The 13,002-nt window shown below is 40.4% G+C and overlaps 1 pseudogene across 1 annotated transcript in view; it reads left to right on the forward strand.

Moving 5' to 3' along the window:
- The first annotated feature begins 4,903 nt into the window (after positions 1–4,903).
- Positions 4,904–13,002, forward strand: part of LOC308495204 (eIF5-mimic protein 2-like) — a 74,644-nt pseudogene continuing 66,545 nt past the window's right edge. Inside the window, exon 1 of the transcript in view lies at positions 4,904–4,960. The product of the transcript in view is annotated as an eIF5-mimic protein 2-like (transcript). The remainder of the gene's footprint in view (positions 4,961–13,002) is intronic.

Below are 13,002 nucleotides of genomic sequence, written 5' to 3' on the forward strand. Positions count from 1 at the left end.
GTTAAAAAACATCCTTAGCTTCCAAGTCTGTGCAGGCTGCCTCAGTCATGGACATGGATGGCACCATATACATACCTCAGTCAGAATGCTTACCTTATTTTGTAACTGGCTGTTGTCTGTCCTTTCCACAAAAATGTGAGCTCCTGTAGGGTGAGGACACTCTCCTTCATCTGTAGATCCCTAGCGGGGCCCATGAACAAAATTGGCCCTCCCAAAATGTCGGACATTGAAGAGTGTCTGGACTACAATGACACTTCAGGGTAAGAATATATCCTTGCGTTTAACTCTGACTACGTTTTTGAGGCATTAACTGGATAAAAATGCTAAAGCAGCTTTTCTCCAGGAGTAACTAGAAGATTCAAAGGACTGAAAGCTGAAAGATAATATGTGAATTACGAGGATGCGAAAGAATGTGAAAGCTAGCCAAGAACTTATCAAATTCCAAGTGCAGTAAATTAAATAAAACCAGAGGCTACTGAGAGAGACAGTTTTGAAACTGATATGGTTTGGTTGGTGGAAGGAGACAGCAGCCCAGGCTGCACTGCACTGGTAAACTTGTAGCAAGACTTTCTTCAAAACCCCTCCCAGATTCAGAATGATGTTATCGTATATGGTGCCTTACCAGAATTCCCATCCTCAGAGCAGAAAAGAAACATTAAAAATGTCCATCATGGGTTCAGAGGAAAAACATTGTGTGCCCTAGGGTCAGGTACACAAGTTTGGAAGCTAGGCTATGTGGAATTTTCGAATATCAGTATTTATTTTCTTAGTGCCTTTGGCAAATTTGAAACTCTTTGGTTCATTTCTCGCCAGAATGTTTTGGTTTGGGTCATACGGAGTACTGTATTTGGTGATATTTTTGCAGTAATTAAGGTGAAGAAATATTTCTTTTCATTGTTAAAGTTGTTTATTGGAATAGAGTCTATCACAAAGCAGTTAAGACCGAGGACTCCAGAGCAGGATGTCCTCAGTTCAGATCCCAGTTCTACCACCCGAGGACTTTGGGTAACGTCCTCTGACTCTCCAGGCTTCAGCGTTCTCATGTATAAAATGGGTGGCGCCATAATTACCTCAGAAGGCTGTTGTGAGGTGAACAGAAGACAGTGTTATCCTGGACCTCAAGGGAGGGGATGAGCTTTTACCTCCAAGGATGCACACTGGGCCCAAAGGGGCTGCCAGCCTGCCATGATCTTGCCATGCTTCCAAGGCAAGTCTGGTCCTCTGCCAGGAACCTGTGTATCTTTACTCTCTTAAAATGCAATGTGGTCAAGAGGCAGGCAACACTTCCCCAGGCAGGTTTAGCTAGTTGCTTCTCTTTATTAACAGTAGGGAGGCCAACCTCAATTGAAAGGTCCACAGACCTAGAATACGTAATGAATAACGTGATGCTTCTTAACCTTGGCATCCTTGTAGAATCCATTCAGTGCTTTTAAAAGACGCCAGTGTCTGAGTCCCACCCTACATGAATTAAGTCAGAATCTCTTGCAGGGGTCACCAGGTCTTCAGTATATTTTTAAAGGTCCCCAGGGGCTTAGAATGTGTAGTAGCAAAGGTTGAGTGGAATTGTGATGATTGCTTGATGTGGGAAGAAGGACCCAAACTAGACAGACCAAAACTAGGTCGATTGGCACTTCCTCAAAGAGTTAATAGAGTTAACCATATGACCAGCAATTCAACTCCTAGGTATATACTGCGGAGAAGTGAAAACAAAACATATGGTAACACAAAAACTTGTACATGAATGTTTATAAGGTAGCATCATTACTCATAAGAGCCAAAAAGTGGACACAACCCGAATGTCCATCGATTGATAAACGGATAAATAAAATGTGGTGTATCCATACAATGGAATATTATTCAGCCATAAAAAAGAATGAAATAGTGATTCATGCTACAACATGGATGAACCTTGAAAATATCACGCTAAGTAAAGGAAGCCAGGCATAAAAGGACAAATGTTGCATGATTCGATTTATATGAAATGTTCAAAATAGGCAAATCCATAGAGACAAGAAGCAGATAAGCAGTTTCCAGGGGCTGGGAGAAGAGTGATTGAGAAGTGACTACTAATGGGTACAGGGTTTCTTTTGGGGTGATGAAATGTTCTGGAATTTGATAGTAGTCATGGTTGCACAACTTTGTGAATATACTAAAAAACACTGAACAGCATGCTTTGAGATGGTGGATTTTGTGGAGTCTGAATTATATCTTTAAAAAATTAGGTCTAGTCTTTACTATTTGTTTGACATGGGCATGTGAATTATTGAAACTGTTTGAACCCCAAAGTCTCTCTTCTGTAAAATGGAGGTGGGTTCCCACAAGGATGTAGGAAGGATGAAAGCTGATGTTTGGGGATTCCCCTGTGCACACTTTGCCCTCAACACCTGGGAGTGTGCTGCCCCCTTCACTCCCTGCCCAAATCCCAGAGAGTGGCCCCATGAGGACACTAAGGGTGTCTGCAGGGGAAGAAGGAGCACCAGGGAAAATGGGTGAGAACTTCCCAGTCCCTCTTCCCCATTGGACTTTTTGTTTTCATGAGCTAGTTGTGGTCTTGGAGAAGCCATTCTGGATGTTATGGGATGAATTGAATGTGTCTCTGCCAAATACAATGTTGAAGTCCTAACCCCCAGTGTGATGGTATTTGAGATGGGCGGGTGGGTAATTAGGATTAGATGAAGTCATGAGGGTAGGGGCTTAGTGATAGGAAAAGTGTCTTTTTAACAAGAGACACCAGAGAGCTTGCTGTCTCTCTGTGTCTCCCCACCACGAGAGGACACAACAAGGAACAAGCCAGGAACAGAGCCTTCCCCAGGAACTGAATTGGCTGGCACCTTGATCTTGGACTTCCAGCCTCCAGAACTGTGAGAAGTAAATTTTGCTTAAGCCCCCCAGTCTGTGATATTTTGTTTTGGTGGTCCTAACCAACTAATACACTGGAGTAGAATCAGGAATAGTTCTTTGGAGAGATGACACATTTATCAAAGGTCGAGTGTAGGAAGCCTTCAGCAGAAATATTATAATGATGTTCTTTTCTTTTTCTTAAATTGTAATATCACTTTCCTTTTTAGCCATGTGGTTGCCATGTCCTGTAGTGAACAAATAATTTAAAAGAAAACAGTGTTGTCTTTTTCTAAAATGGGAAGATTCCCAATTGAAGGCTGTAAGATGTGATTATTTTCCTTATTGTGAAGGAGCAGTGAGATTAAAGTTCTGACTGGCTAAGGGGGTTGAAAAGTAATTGGATGAGGTGAAAGCAGCCCATTTAAGTCATCGCCATTTCTCTACTCAGTTCTGGAAAATCTCCAAGCTTCATGTGTCAGTGTTCTCAATCTTCAGAAATCGGACTGAGAAATTAGAATTCTGGGGAATTTCATGACTTATTCTCTGTTCTTTATTGTTAAAATAACTTCCAGCATTCTTTATATTCTTTATTAATTATAATAGATATTAAAATTGTTTACTAAATAAGGAATTTTCAATTTAGCATTATTTACAGAGAATTATGGCTTCTAACAAATATTCAAACGCTGGAAATGCTGCCAAGTGTTATTGGGTTGCATATGAATAACCTTACATTCAGATCTCCTTATTAAATTAATAACACCACCCAGAATCACACATGCAAATTGCCAGTTGAAGGACTTATTTTGCTTCAAAAACTGATCATTTCTTGAACACCAATCATATTATTTGTATAAAGTATACTATACATGTAAACTTATTAATATTTAATTTATTTGCAACGAACACACATATATAACACAGCAACAGCTGCAAGGAGAGCTGAATGACTAGCTCACGACCCCTTTTCAGTGCTCCGATCAGTTCCGGAAACGCCGAACTTGTTCTTTGACTCCACGCGTCAGTTTCCTGCTCTTACTTTTGACTTCGTGTCAGTCAGTGGCTTTCATCAAGCCCGTTATGTCTCTATGTTGGTTGTTCAGTTTTAATTCTCGGAGGAGAATTATAACACCTTTTTTCATTTCCTCAATGTCTCGACTAATTTTTCTCGGAATTTGGGTTTTAAAAACACATATAAATTGCTGAGAAATGCCAAGAGGGAATTCACACATGAAAGTGCTACTTGTGATAACGCATGAAGTCTCTTGACTCTGGCGATGGGGCAGGCTGGGAGATGCTGGGACCTGGAGGTAAAACAGATGCTTGTAGGGTGGGGCTAGCTCCTGGGGTACAGACGCCACTTCAGGTGCTGGAAGAAAGTCCAGCCTGACAGGTGGTGTAGACCATGCACATGCGCCTGGCAGACCTGTGACTACAGGGGGCGTAACTGACGGAGGGCCCCAGCCGCTGCACTCTAGAATCTGTCATGGGTTTGCACCACAGGCCCCCTCCCACAGACTGCTCCCTCCCAGTGGCTAAATGATGAGGGGATACTAAGGCAGGCCTGAGCCTGAGATCCAGTACCCTTTTGATAGGTGGCTTTGGTTAAGATGCCCTGACAGCTTTCTCGAACCTTCCCAATGCTGAAGGGTAGAGTAGGAGCTTCCACCTTCTCTGCTTCTCTCCTCTGGGAGTCGTTGAACATGACAATCTGAATGCTCTCCTGGCCGTCTCCATTTTCCACCCTAGTTCCTTTCACACAGGCATGTCCCCTAATGAAATCCTTGCTCACTTCATCCTGTCTTAACATTTGACTATCAGAGAATGTGAACTTACAGATGGGTAGATCAGTGTCCAGCCACCATGGCTGCAGAAAACTGGGAATAGGTGATCCAGTGGGGTGTGTGACACATGGGAGGAGCACACTGGCAGTGGAGATGTTTGACAATCTTAGCAGCAGGCAGGCAGGAGATTTCAGGAATCTTCTTCCCTGAGTACATGAGGAGCAAGAGACCACAGCCCTCCACCACCATAAGAGACTAAAAAGGGATGAAGATAGTGCATGCCTAAGGAGGCTGAGCTCATTCCAATGAATGAGATGCAGATTGAGCCCAAACAGGTGAGGCGACCATCCTGGGAACAAAGGAGAAATCCAGTTACAAGAACTGGGGGCAAGATTCAGAGCCAAAATTGCAACCAAGCAAGTATGAAAGGATATTCTAGATATTAAACCAGAATTTCTTGATTCCTCCCAATGAAGATAAAGGTTGGTTGTAGAAACTAGCACAGGATTGAAACTGGTGTAATGAAGAAGGATTTTTTTTTTTGTAGGAAGCCATGGGAAAGAATGGAGTTCCTGAGGGTTCTGCAGAGCAATGTAAACATTCACGTGGCCCAGAGAATGGGGCCACCCACTGAGGTGACCCCAGTCATTTTACTGTTCCTGGGAGCTGGACTGGGTTCTGAGAGAACATAGACCTAGGGACCAGAGCAAGAATGGACTGAAATGCTGAGCGGTTTGAACTGCATTTTGCAACTGGAAGTATGTTGTTTGAAAATGATCCAAGTCACAGTCTAGCCTTGATATATTTTGACTGCTTGATATGAATAAATATTTATAGAACTATTCATGCTTTTATTCAGAAATATTCACTGGACAACTATGTGCAAAGCAAATACAGAAAGATGCTTGATTGTAAAGATATTTATATCTTTATATCTTTATTGTAACATATCAATTATTTGTACCTGAAAAGTGTATTTACTTTGTGGAAAGCCTCAAGAAACCATGAAAAATTAAGTGTTGTAACAGCCCAATGTAATCCAAGATCATCAGAATTTAAAGTAATGAGAATATACAGTAAATAAGAGGCTTTTGCATGGGTAACTTTATTCATTTTTAGTGAGTATCCCCACAGGTGAAATAAAATATTCTAGCGTAATTCTCCCAAGAAATATGGGTATTGGCAGCATTAAATCTAAATTTGTTCTTCAAAGAAATCTAGAGGCCAGTATTTCTTTGACTTGTACCACTTTGGTCATGGATGACCAAATTTAGCATAACTATTTTGGAACCAGATCTTGTAAGAAATTATAATCCCCAAACCAGGAGAATATTGGAAGTAACATCTCCTAATTTAAATGCAAGCTGAACATATGAGCCAAATTCTGAGAGCCCATTTTCTTAGGTCACTTGTCCTCACTGTTGCTGACCACCTTGTCACGAAGAAGAGAAAGGAATGGTGCAATTTGTTAAGTCAATGCACACATTTGCACTCTAACATTTAAAAAATTTTTAAGTTGGATGAAATAAATTGAGAGCTTTGTCCTACTATCATTGCAGACTTGTCAGTGAAGATACAAAAATGATTTTTTAGCTTTCAGAAAAGCTACTCTCCTAGTGTCAAGGCCAGGGCTTGTCTTGTTAATGGGTTTCAGCCTATGGGTCTCTACGGTCTTCTCCATACCAGATCAAAATATGCATGCCATCCTCATGTTCTGGCTTCAACATGAAGCTGCCCTTGGAACTGTGGATACACGTGGGTTATGATGGTTGCCTTCAGTGTCTCAATGATATTACCAAATGTTACGCCCAAACCGATGGCCTAATGTTGCATTCTGAAAGGCAAGCCTGATTTACGGCCGTGTCTGAAAGTTTTATTGGAACAGGATACTGTGTTTTCTTTCCAATGACTGCACAAGAACTATACACTCACTCAGAATTAGCCCAAGACACCTATAAAGCTACTTTCAAGTGTTTATAAGATTGGAATCAAAACATGAGATCATGAGTCTTTTGCTGTGAATATCATTATTTGTTTAAATGTCCTTTTCTGTCATATTACAATGTCAGGAAAGTGCTATTATGTGTTCACTAACAGCACAACTGAAATCAGAAAATCCAGGCTCAGAGACTGCCCGGATTAGATGTCTATGTTGGTTTAACTTAATTGAAAGTTTGGGAAAAGGAAAAATAAAATTCCCGTTTTTACCTCACACTGATTTACCTTAAGTTAGATGATGGTTTAATTATTTTCTCTCAATATTTACTGGGCACCTACCACATGTGAAGATAGAATAACAGGATATCGGGAGCTAAAATGCTCCCTGTTCCTAGTGGGCTCCCAGTTGACTGGGGAGCAAAGTACCCCAATTACTTCAGAACAAAGCATAAGATTAGAGACAAGTGTCGCTAAGCATAGCTGTCCAGGTGACATCTTCCCCAAGCAGGACCCATGCCTCAGCTCTGCCACAGGCACTGATAGGACGAGAGTACTTGGCTCCAACCAAACTGGCATCGGGGAGTAGCTGCTGATTAGTGTGCCACACAGCATTCAGTCCTCTTCATGCATAATGTTCTTCCTGGAATGTTGTCTTCTAGGCAATCCTCCGCCTTCTCCCCATCCCAACCATAGCTACTCACTTGGCCTATCTAATTCCTTTTCATCTTTAATATTTCAAAATAATCATCAAGTCCTTTAGGCATATCCCCTGACTTCTTCCCAAAGGGTCTCTCTTCCCTTCATGGCACTCCATATTTCTTTTATCACAGTACTTACCACACTTTAATCTTGAGTGCTTGCTTAATTATTTACTCTCCTAATAGAGTATTAGCTCCATGAGGACACAGACTTCATCAGTCTTGCTTATCAGAGTCTAGTACAGAACCTACATATGACAAGTACCTAATAAGTACTTAATTGAGTGAACATATGACCTATGATAATCATGTAAAGGGCTTCCTGTTAAGGCTGTCGTGAACAATTGAGCGGGTTGTACACCGTACAGCTCCTGGGGACACTATTCACTTCAAAGACTGTGTAAATGGTTTTCCTGGAGTTGAGTGTACAACCAGTATAGTTTTACATGATGGTCTTTCTTTCCATCTGCTATGTATTGCACCCAAATTTTTCTTTGTTGAGTTAGTTGAAACATAGACTTTTAATGTGTAATAAAAGCCAGAAATTGCATTTTAGCCTGCATGTCCAACGAAACTCAATAAAAATTCCTTGGAACAACTGCATATGACTTACAAATCTAACATTTGCATGGCCCTTCACAAGGATTAAGGTCTTGGAATCTGGTACAGCAGGAAATTGTTTGTCATTAAAGAAGGCATTCTGGTGGTGGTGAAGGGATATGTTCAAACAAAGGAAATTAAGACAGTCTTGAGTGAATCAACATTCTTGGTCTTTACCTGCTTTATCCCGTTAAGAAAGATCAATCCTCTTCATCTCCAATCTTTAAAAGAAATGAATAAAGAAAAGATGGGAATGAAGAACGGAGGGAAGGAGGTAGGAAAAGAGAAAGGAAAAAGAAAAGGGATGAGTTTGCAATATCCTGGAATAGGTGGACAAAAAAGAAATCCAGGATGAGAATGGAAGTTAAACTTTTAATACTTACCATGTTTCCCCGAAAGTAAGACCTAGCCAGACCATCAGCTCTAATGCATCTTTTGGAGCAAAAATTAATATAAGACCCCGTCTTATATTATATTATATAAGACCCGGTATTATATTATATTATATACAACCCAGTCTTATATTACATTAAAATAAGACCGGGTCTTATATTAATTTTTGCTCCAAAAGACCCATTAGAGCTGAAGGTCTTATTTTCGGGGAAACACGAAGTGTGCTTTTTAGTTTATGATGTTGTCAAAGTCATCTACAAGCTTAACGCTGATTTCTCTGGTTTTGCTCAAACAGAGGTGGTGTATCCAGTCACTGGCCCAAGTCAATCATGATCCAGAAGGTATCTATTGACAGTGTGGGCTCAAAGTGTTTCTCACTGGACAAGACTCTCAGCATTTTTGTCATCTGGTAAGTGCAACATCTCGGGACATCATCTTTGCTAGATGCTCTCAGCTGTCTATATTCTGTTCCCCAGGTGTGCTTTCCTATATTCCCAAGTTGTTCTCTCTGTAAAAACATGTACTCTTCCCTTAAGGATTGCTGATTTCCCTATATTAATGAGCAGCTTGGTAAGTATAATAGATGACTTATCTGTCCCCAAAGGATTGCCTATATTGTCTTTTGCTTGGTTTGAGGCCTTTGACTTATTCTAGTGACTTCAGGATTTGGTTTCCCTGTTAATTGCATTCAGCTCTCACTAACTCCTGAGTTCATTTTCCTACTCAAGGATTTAAACTATTCTTTTGGCTTTTGAAGATTCAAAAACAAATCATGATGGGATGTTTTGACAATAGTCATGAGTTAAGTTGCTGATGTGGTATCATCAACAATACATAAATATTTGTGTCAAAGCCAGTTTGTCAGTCCTCCTTCTCTTGACTCATAGGACAATTCATTCTCCTAGACTGCCCTGTCTCTTTATAACCAACAGTCATCTTTCAGGTGTCTCTGTGAAGGAGGCACATATCTGATGCTGGAAGCTTCTCTCAGAACCAAAGGATATTCCTTTCTGTGGATGTGGTTGGAACATCTGTATTTTTAACAAGGCTATTGTTATATACACAGCAACACTGGAGACCTGTGCCTTAGTTTATACCTCTCCTAACATACCTGTTTTTCTTATCTCATAGTGTGTCCTGTTCTTACATAGTCTGTCACATATGCCCCTGGAGAATAGGGCCTAGATTCTATGTATCTTTACTCTTCAGGTGGTACCCAGTGTCTTGCCCAGAGCAGGCATTCAAGTTGACATCTATTGTGTTGAATCGCACTGAATGTATGCTCTCAAACATACATTCGATGTGCATGTGTAGACAAAGTAGGCCACGTTTGCGCCAAATTGCAGGGAGAATTCTAATTCATCGACAAAGCAAAACTGCTTTCATCCTTGGCCATTTACCTTTTGGTTTTCCATAGTCTATGTATTTAGGTATCCCTGGAAGGATGGGGAAAAGTACATATTTGATCTGAAAGTTAGTTCTGGAGCAGCAGTGTCCAACAGAACTTTCTAGGGTGATGGGAGTGTTCTAATCTGTGCTGTTCAATATGGTAGCCACATGTGACCACCAAACAGTTGAAATGTGGCTTTTGTGACTGAAGCACTGAGTTTTTAATTTTATTTAATTTTAATTGATTTTAATTTAAATAACCTCATGTGATTAGCAGCTTGCATATTGGACAGAGCTGCTCTAGAGGATAAATAGACAGCATTCAGCACTGAGATGGTGAGCATTTTGGCTCTTCTCTTTTTTCCTCTCCAACACGGTATCTGGCACATCATTTGTTTATTTATGTTTTTTGTTAGCCTGAACTAAAAATTTCTCACTGTTTTTTCTTCCTTTCCTTGGCTCTTCTTGTTTTGTTTGTTTGTGTTGTGGTGTGTGTACGTATGTATGTATTTATTTCCACTCCATTTAAAACCTTATTGTCCTCGCCATATCGTAGGTCTCTCCCTTTGGTCCTGTTGATGACCCTTGTAAAATAAAATCTGATCCAAGATACAAGACTTCCCATCTCCCTGAACCTGATAGGGTTTTAAGAATATAAATGCCCCTTGGGTGAAGGAATCAGCAAATACTGAAGGTTCTGGATGATTTCTATATGGCTCTTCACTATTTTTGTCCATGTGGAGACTCTAATTCCACATCTTAAGGTCACATATGGATTGACCAAACATTTCAAGTGTCACTTCCTCTCCCCTTGGACAAACCCGAGGCTTAACACCCTTGCTAATTCAACTCTCCCACAAAGTAACTTTGTCATGCCAAGATAGGCACAGAGATGGGCCCACCTGATTAAAAGCCCAGCCATGCAGTTTGAAATGTCAGACTGTTAAAATGTAGAAGTTAATGAAGCAAGTAATGCAGTGATTTCCTAGCCAGGAGTACCAGATGCACGCACCTGGAACCCGAGTGGAGATGTTGACAGTGCTGCCCAGTTGTAATCCTTTCCAGCTGAGTCCTCCAGTAATGGACCATCTTGGGCGGTCTTTAGTTTAGATGCTTAACTTAAATGGCATTGAGAAAAAGGAGATCATACGGGTCTCGATTTTCAGAGATGTTTAATAGACACCATCTCCTCCTTCTAAATATGACTTAAGTGATTTGCAGAAAGGGACATTTTTATTTTTTTATTAGTTTCAAAACAACAGAATGATTAGACATTTACACCCCTCCCAAAGTGATAACCCCCCAAGTCTACTACCCCTTTGACATCGTATATAGCTGTTACAATACCATTGACTGTATTCCCTATGTTGTACGTTACATCCAGTGACCATACAAATATAGATTTAGTTATAGTTGACATTCAGTATTATTTTATATTAGTTTCAGGTGTACAGCACAGTGGTTAGGTATTTATATAATCTATGAAGTGATCCCCTGATAAGTCTTGTACCCATCTGACACCCTACAGAATCTTTACAAATTTATCGATTATATTCCCCATACTGTATTTCACATCCCTGTGACTATTTTGTGACTACCAATTTGTACTTTGTAATCCCTTGACATTCTCCCCATCCCCTAAACCCCCTCCGATCTAGCAACCATCAGTTTTTTCTCTGTATTTATGAGTCTATTTGTGTTCTGTTTGCTTGTTTATTCTGTTACTTCGACTCCCCATATAAGTAAGATCATACAGTATTTGTCTTTCTCAATCTTATTTCACTTAGCATAATATCCTGTAGATCCATCCATGTTGTTGCAAATGGTAAGATTTCATTCTTTTTATGGCAGAGTAATACTCCATTGTATAAATGTACCACAGTTTCTTTATCCAATTGTCTATCTATGAGCATTTTGGTTGTTTCCATATCTTGGCTATTGTGAATAGCACTGCAGTAAACATAGGGGTGCATATAGTTTTTCAAATTAGTGTTTTAGATTTCTTTGGATAAATACCCAGGAGTGGAATTACTGGGTCATAAGGTAATTCTATGTTTAATTTTTTGAGGAACCTCCATACTGTTTTGCATAGTGGCTGTTCCAATCTGCAATCCCACTAACAGAGCACAAAGGTTCCCTTTTCTCCACATCCTCGCCAACACTTGTTGTTTGTTGATTTATTAATGATAGCCATTCTGACAGGAGTGAGATGGTATTTCATTGCAGTTTTTATTAGCATTTCTCTGATGATTAGTGACATTGAACATCTTTTCATATGTCTAATGGCCATCTGTAAGTCCTCTTTGGAGAAATGTAGGGAGAGACATTTTAAATATGAGGGCAGGGCTTTCTCAAACTTGAGTGTGCCCTGGATGGCTTGTTAAATACAGACATTGGATCCTTTCCCCAGAGTTTCTGATTGGAGGGAGGTGCCGGGAATTTGCGTTTCTAACAAGCTCCCCAGTGATGTTGCTGGCCCAGGGACCACACTTTGAGAAACACTCTCTTAAGGGATATATAATATATAGTCACCGTAAATCCTGAATTTTCCTAGACATTTCCAGTATTTTTTCATTTTATTCTTTTCGGAAAGCTAATTTTTAAAAATTCTGTGGCTTAATTTGTGTACATTTGTCAAATGTTTTATGAAAATATGCATACAAATTAATTCGTTTGACAAGTATTCCCACTATATGCCAGACACTGTGCTAGCTTCTGGGGCTGCAGACATGCACCAGACAGACCACTTCTTACAGAGATTATGGTAGTGGGTGAGGGCAAACGGTGCACTGTGAAGTAAACAAGTAAATACGGTAGAGATAAGGTGCTAGGAGAGTGGGGGCAGCAGGAGTCATGTCAGCACCTGGAAGGACACGTGATGTAAACTTGGATGATTGTAGAGTCTTCCTGGAGGTGGCAACATTTAAGTTGAGATCTAGTGAATAATGAGAAAGTAGGTGGACCTAAAAGAGGAGGTGAACTGTGGGAGGAGGGGAGAAAGAACAAATCTGGAGGACTGGGGAGGAACTACATTGTGGTGCTCTACAGGAAGTGAAAGAATCTCAGTGTGACTAGAGCACAGAATTTTAGAAAGACAGTATTACATGACTAGGAGGGACCAGCAGGCTCAGGACCACACCAACCCTGTGAGCAGTGCGAATCAGTTTGGTTTCTTTCTCATAGCCTCAAGCCAAATTTCCTGTCTGCCGTATCCTTCATCACCCTGTTTCATTTTGGAAAATATGGTCCCCCAGGGGGAAAAAGGGCAAAGATGAATTTCATTTCATTAAAATGGCCTGATATGTGTAGCTCAAATGAGGACAACAAGTGCTGCAATCACAGCACAACGTTATGTATCT

The sequence above is a fragment of the Rhinolophus hipposideros genome, assembly GCF_964194185.1.
Source record: "Rhinolophus hipposideros genome assembly, chromosome: X".
Lineage (NCBI taxonomy): Eukaryota > Metazoa > Chordata > Mammalia > Chiroptera > Rhinolophidae > Rhinolophus > Rhinolophus hipposideros.